We start from the raw sequence: 6,438 nt of genomic DNA on the forward strand, positions 1-6,438 counted from the left end.
GCACCGTGTTAGCTACGCTAGCGCGCATGCTAACATAAATATAGTGCAGCTTGGATGCTTCACGTTGTCAAGTTGTGACAAGTTTAGTTTCAGGCTTGATGCGAGTGTGAGGAGAGAAAAAGCGAAAAAAGTCCATCGGGGTCTTGGTGGTCTTTCTGGTCTTTCTGGTGGGTCTGCGGTCACATGACACTTGCGGATGTGGACCCTCATGTTTTCCCGATGGCGCTTGAAAAACGTTTGAAGGGCCGGAATGCGGGCGACGCTGCGCTAACAGCGCTAACGCGGCTAATGGTCTTTCTGGCTGCTCGCCAGCACGCGTCTTTCCTCGCACGCACGTTCAATCAACGCCCGCTCAGACGCGTCTTTTTCGTTGGCGAACGTTGAGCTCGCAACTTTGACTGAATGTCAACGTGTTGTGATAACGTGCTATCATTTCTCGTGTCCACGATGTCCTGGAATGTCGACAGTGTCCTGCCGTGTTTGTTTAGGCTGCAGGATCGACAATCTATTGGGATGGACAACGCTGGAGCGCAATGCCGGAAAATGGAGTACAACGTTGCCAAACGTGCGTAATGTTGTCCAACGTTGTGGAACGGCGCCAGCGGAATGTCTTGGAAAGTCGTCCAGTGTTGTGTCCGTCCTCCTTGATGAGCAAAGATCAAAGCCGAAACATTAGCATTAGCGTTAGCTGCTTGACGAGGTCATCGGATGATTTTGGATGAGAAGCACATGTTCTCATTTGCATAAAACCACTTCCCCTTGATGGTCCGTTTGCAAAGGCGAAGGACTTCCTGTCCGTCCGTCTCGTTGCTGATTGCTCGAGTTCTGAGCGGGACCGGAAACACTCGAGTGGAGCTTCACGTGCGTTTGCGCCCAACGTTTGTCGGTGAAGGTTCAGATATTTTGGGGGAAAGGTTTTCCCACAAGGTTCTCACGAGTTCTGGAACCTTGAAAGACACTGAATTGACAGCTTGTCCTCATTCGGAAGGCGGCGAGAATCATTTGTGTGACTGAATTGTCATTGGCTTTTTTGTCATAATTGTCCGTTTATTTGTTTTTTGTTTTTTGCAAAAAGTGAAAACCTTTTCACAAATGATGTCTTTTTCATGACAATTTGAACTTTGGTAATATTTGTATTTTTCACAGGATTTCTTTTTTTTTTTCTTGTAAAAAAACTTTTTTGTCATGGAAATGAAAACTGATATATGATGACTTTTTCCTCATAAACAACAAATTGTTTTCCAAACAAATCTGATTATTTTTTTTCTGAAACGGTAAAAATGAAACTTTTTTTTCATGTAACATCCGATCGCCTTTATCGATCATCAGCGAGGATGCTAAATGACAAGGTGTATTTTCTTGTCAAAAAGAAGCCAAATGATCTTCAGGTGATTTATTTTTTCTTTTTTTTTTGCGTGACTTTCTTCTTTCTCCCTAAACCCACAATGCGTCCACAATGTGTGGCCCGGGCCCACTCGCAGCTGTGTTAATCGCCCCTGACGGCCCAACACAATAGACACACACACACAACCCCCCCCCCCCCCACACACACACACACACACACAGAGAGGCGCTTTAACGAAACAAGATGGCGGCTGTTGGAGCGGAGGTGGCGAGGTCAGTGTGTGTGTGTGTGAAAGCTGGAAAAAAATGAAAAGAACAAAAGACCAGCACACACACACACACACACACACACGCACGCACACACTGCCGGCGTTCACGTAAGAGGCGACAGTGAAAAAGCGTCTGGCGGAGCGAGCGGCCGCAAAGGCAAAAAAGTCCTTTGAGCAGACAAAATGGCGGCTGGCAGAGGTTGTCATGACGACGCCACGTGACTGCGCCTCCACTTTGTTGTGGACGTGTTGGAGTCCGGTTCCGGTTCTGGTTTTGGTTGTGGTGCGGATACTCGCTTCCTGTTCAAGGCAAGTCTGTTTGCTAGTTCGAACGCCCTTTCGCTGCCTTAGCTTTAGCATTAGCATTAGCGTTAGCTTAGCTTTAGCGTTTGTCTTGGATTTGGCTCCCTACGGCCGGTTTGCTTCAAACATGTCGCATCAATTTAAAAAAAAAAAGATAAATGCGTTATTTGAGGCGAGTTGTGGAAGGATTTTTTTGTGTGCCAAATGTGACAATATTTTTCAATCTATTTCATTGAAAAATGAGTGTTGTAAAAAGTATTGAAATGGGCAATTTTATTTATGATTGAAGAGAGAGCAAATTATGAGCTCAGTATCTCCACTTTGGCTTCCTGCTTGTTAGCTTCTTGCTAAATGTGATGACTTTTACGTGATGAATTGGAAAATGTAAAAAGAAAAAGGAAAGAAAAAGAAAAGAAAACCGAGTGAGCGGGAAGTTGTGAAGGTTCCCAACGACGTCTTTTTGTTTTGCACTTTTGGACGATTTCAAACACACAAATGAATGCGGATTATTCAATTGAAGATTTCAAAAGACGTATTTCTTGAAAAATTGAATGTGCTCATCAGACTTCAATTTTCGCTCCGTATTATTGATGTTCATGTTTAGGATTCAACTAAAGAATCAAATAAGAATTGAATCATGAAATGAACACGATCACGATAATGAGCAACCTCAACTTGATGCATTGTATTGCGCAATTGATATAATAACAACAGGATCATTATTTTACTATTATCGTCTCATTATTGTTTTATTATTACTACTACTATTTGATTCCATGTTTAATGTCATTCAATTCATTCGGAACGATGATGATGATGATGATGATGATGATGATGATGATGGCGAATGTCGCTTTTTGCTCTTTCAAGATTTGTTTTTCCTCTTGCTCAATTTGACGCTTGCTTCCCGCTGATCGTCGTGTTAACGTCTTTACAATTCAAGAGAAAGGAAATGAAAATAATTCCACGTCAAATGAGCGTTCAGGCAGATTGATGTCACGTGTTTTTTTTTTTATTTTATACACTGAACTCAAACTTGAGCAAAAAGGGATGAAAAAAAATCAAATAGTAAACAAAGATTTGTTGGCGATGCAGCAGGACGCGTGAAGGGAAAAAAACGGACCTCCTCAAATTTAATGTACCAACAAAACATTTGATTACATATTACTATTATTATTACGATCATTATTATTATTATTATTATATTATTATCATTACCAACATCATCTCGCGTGCTGGCCACTCTGACACTTTTTTTGTGTGTTTTCAAAAGCGGCCACTCGAGGACAGCAAAAAAAGAATAATGTGTTGATTGACGCGATTTGTACACTTTTGATATTTCCGGCACATATTTTTCATGCATTTGTCATTTCCACATTTAGCTTGAATTTAATTTGCAAATGGAATTCATGTTGTGTCTTTTGAAGGCTGTAAAGCATGAATATGAGCATGTGTGTGTGTGTGTGTGTGTGTGTGTGTGTGTGTGTGTGTGTGTGTGTGTGTGTGTGTGTGTGTGTGTGTGTGTTAATTGGCACCACATCGTCGTCGTCCCAGAAATGGTGGCAAGCATCAAAATAAATATAGAAATATGATCAATTCCACATTTGAAATCATAACGTAGAAAACACGGACGTTTTTATACAAGACAAAGACGTCTACGTTTATTTTCATTTTTGCAATTTGCAAAGTTAAAAGAGCAAATGAACGCAAACGACGTGTATAATATAAAATAATTTCCTCTTGAAAAAAGCAAGAAGTGTGAAGCACAAATTGTGTGTCTTTTGTGTGAAGCAGGATTGTGAAAATAGGAAATGTTTTGAATTGTGTGTGCGTGCGTGTGTGTGCGTGCGCGTGTGTGTGCGCGCGCTAGCACATTAGCGGCTGCGACTCATGTTGTGCAAACATGTTTGTTCAGGTTGCACGACATGCGGCAACTCACGCCTTGTAGGAGGAGGACACCTCACATATGAATATGATGACGCAACCCGCCGTGTGTGCAAAATCACATTTACAGGAATGAATGTAACATCATGTCATATTTACATATAGACATTCTAAATGTAAAAATGCTGCCCAATGTATAAATGTTGTATATATCGCCAAGGAAACATTTGACAGCTCCAATATTATGTATATGATGTAAATATTTGAAATAAACAATTGACATCCCTTTCTTTAAAGAGTCGACCAAGAAGACACTTAACATGTCACGTTGAGGGTCACGTGACCTGTTTTGTGGCCCCGCCCCCAACGAGTGAGGGAGAACATTTGCAGCTTCGTGACTGGTGCAGCGCAAGATGAAGTCAAAAGACGTTCTTTTTTTTTATGTAGTCAACATGATTTCATTTTGTGAACTTAACGTTAAGGAAACACAAGGTCCTGGTTGGCTGCTCACTTTTAAACGACTGGAGGGAGGGGCTAGGGATATATTCCGTCCCAATGCCAAAAATGTTCAAAGTGTTTTGTGTCTTTGTGACTTTCCAGGACAAGAAAAGTCGTCCACACAAGTGCACAAATGACAAGAAAATGACAAGAAAACACTTTGCAGCGTTTCTCCTCTGAGGCGGCGGCCATCTTGTGTCACATGAGAGCCGTGGGCCGCCTTTATTGGCTGCGCACGCATGACCCCTGCCCCCCCTCCAACCCCTGCCGGCTGTTATGCATGTATGGAAACATGCGTCACCTCCAACGCCCTTTTAGGGTTCATCACTTACGGCGAGTCAGACGCACGCACCCACACACATAATGCTACTAGCATGCTAACGCAACAATCAACGCATGTTTGTATTTCTAGTGATTAATTGTCATCAACAAAACTTGTTAATACTGACGTGACTTGCGGCGTCACATGCACACACACGCAGAAAAACACAATTGCAGCGTCTCACACACACACGCACGCACGCGCACACACATTGCTGGCTGCTAAGCGATGAGGCGTGGAGCTGTCAAACAACATCAACGTCAAAGTGAGATGAGTTCAATTTGAGCTCAATGGCGCCGCCCTGCTGGACTGGCACATATTCCGCGCGCATGCGCACACACACACAATGATATGAATATGGAAAACAAAACATGCTTGTTTTGAGACAGTTGGTGAATGACAAAAAATAAACAAAATGAAATATAAATGCTGATAATTGATATTGCTGTTAGCATCAGTCTTAATCGCACACACACACCTGATTGAACACAATTGTTGACCGCTGGTATTTAGCACAGTGATGTCATTTCCACTTTACGCCGACAGGGGGAGCACGGCCGCACACACATACACACACACTTCAACGAGGACGTGTAAACGTGTGCGTGTACATTGAATTAGTGCGTGAAGTGTGAGCGGTGAAGTGCACGTCGTTATAAGCACGCGTCAGCTATTCATTACAAATAGTCAGCAGAAGAAAGAAAGAAAAGATGATCAGAATTCTTTTTACCCATCTTTTGCCATAAAGGAACTTTATTTCCGACTGTTCAAAGAGCATATCATCAATTTTCTTTATTTTTAATGTCATTTAAAAAGGCTACTCATGAAATGAATGTGTTAACCCCCCCCCCCCCCCCCCCCCCAATGTTTGTATCTTCTATTTGGGGAGGCAATCTCCCATTGTGCCAAAATATTAGGTTTATTTGAAACTAGAGTTCAAAGATTTTTAATGCACGGCATCCATCACATGACTAACAACATTTGTTACTTCTAATTTTGAATGATGTCTCATTTGAGGTGAACTTGAAAAAGGTTTGTCTTACCTCGACTTTTTGTAGATAAAGTGTGTTCCTTTCCAGTCCTCTTTTTCTTCTGTAAGCTTCAAAAGTCTGTGTTGGAAATGGAGATTGTTGTCATCATGAAAGAAAGTCTTCCTTGAGCAGTTCTCGTCCCTATGAAAGAAAGCTTCCACAAACACGTTCTGGTGTTCACAGCAGTGAAAACACACTCCAGTAACTTTTTTTTTCTCTCCCTCCGCTCCAGTCGGCAAAAAAAATCATCCGGGAGTTTTGCATTCAATCTCCAGCGTTTAGGAGATTGTTACCTGACTACAACCTCGCTAGCTCGCTAGCTAGCCATGTGTCTTCGTAGAAGAAGATCACCAACGTCAACCTGTGTGCTCTCGTGCGCCCCCTTCAGTGTGGCTGCCCAAACCAGCCGAACTGCGTTCCTGCCAGATAAACGTCCCATGTTCTGTCGCCCTTGTCCTCCTGACGGGTCGCGGGTGTGCTGCGACATCATCAAATAAATCAACCCGAACCCTATCAATTCTTATTATAAAAGTATTGCCATTAAACAGGTTTTTCCACTGGCTTAAGGTTAAAAATAATAACCGCGAAAATATGTGGGTCACCAGACCCAGTATATATATATTTTGAAATAAAAACAAATACAATAATGATTCTTTATTTTCATTTACCATTATCTAGAGTTTTACTATTATCTATAAATGAGGACATCGACATACATTTATCATGGAAAGCTTTCTACAACGGTCGCACCAGATTGTTGATCACATCGCATAATATTTTCAATTTA

At 41.9% G+C, this 6,438-nt stretch overlaps 1 protein-coding gene and 1 long non-coding RNA gene across 4 annotated transcripts in view; one reads left to right on the forward strand and one right to left on the reverse strand.

Moving 5' to 3' along the window:
* acyp2 (acylphosphatase 2, muscle type) overlaps positions 1–6,013 on the reverse strand; it is a 32,030-nt gene extending 26,017 nt beyond the window's left edge. For 2 of the 3 annotated variants that reach the window (XM_086092508.1, XM_086092507.1), the window contains exon 1: positions 5,664–6,009. The gene's annotated coding sequence lies outside the window, so the exon portion shown is untranslated. Of the gene's footprint in view, positions 1–5,663 lie in introns of all 3 variants that reach the window. The other variant, XM_086092509.1, reaches the window with a different exon arrangement.
* Positions 1,576–5,047, forward strand: LOC147163372 (uncharacterized). The gene is made up of 2 exons (XR_015096830.1): positions 1,576–1,922; positions 4,401–5,047. It is a non-coding gene; the product is annotated as an uncharacterized LOC147163372 (long non-coding RNA).
* Positions 6,014–6,438: the final 425 nt, after the last annotated feature.

This window comes from Leptonotus elevatus, chromosome 13 (assembly GCF_054856555.1).
Source record: "Leptonotus elevatus isolate MCC_2025b chromosome 13, RoL_Lele_1.0, whole genome shotgun sequence".
Lineage (NCBI taxonomy): Eukaryota > Metazoa > Chordata > Actinopteri > Syngnathiformes > Syngnathidae > Leptonotus > Leptonotus elevatus.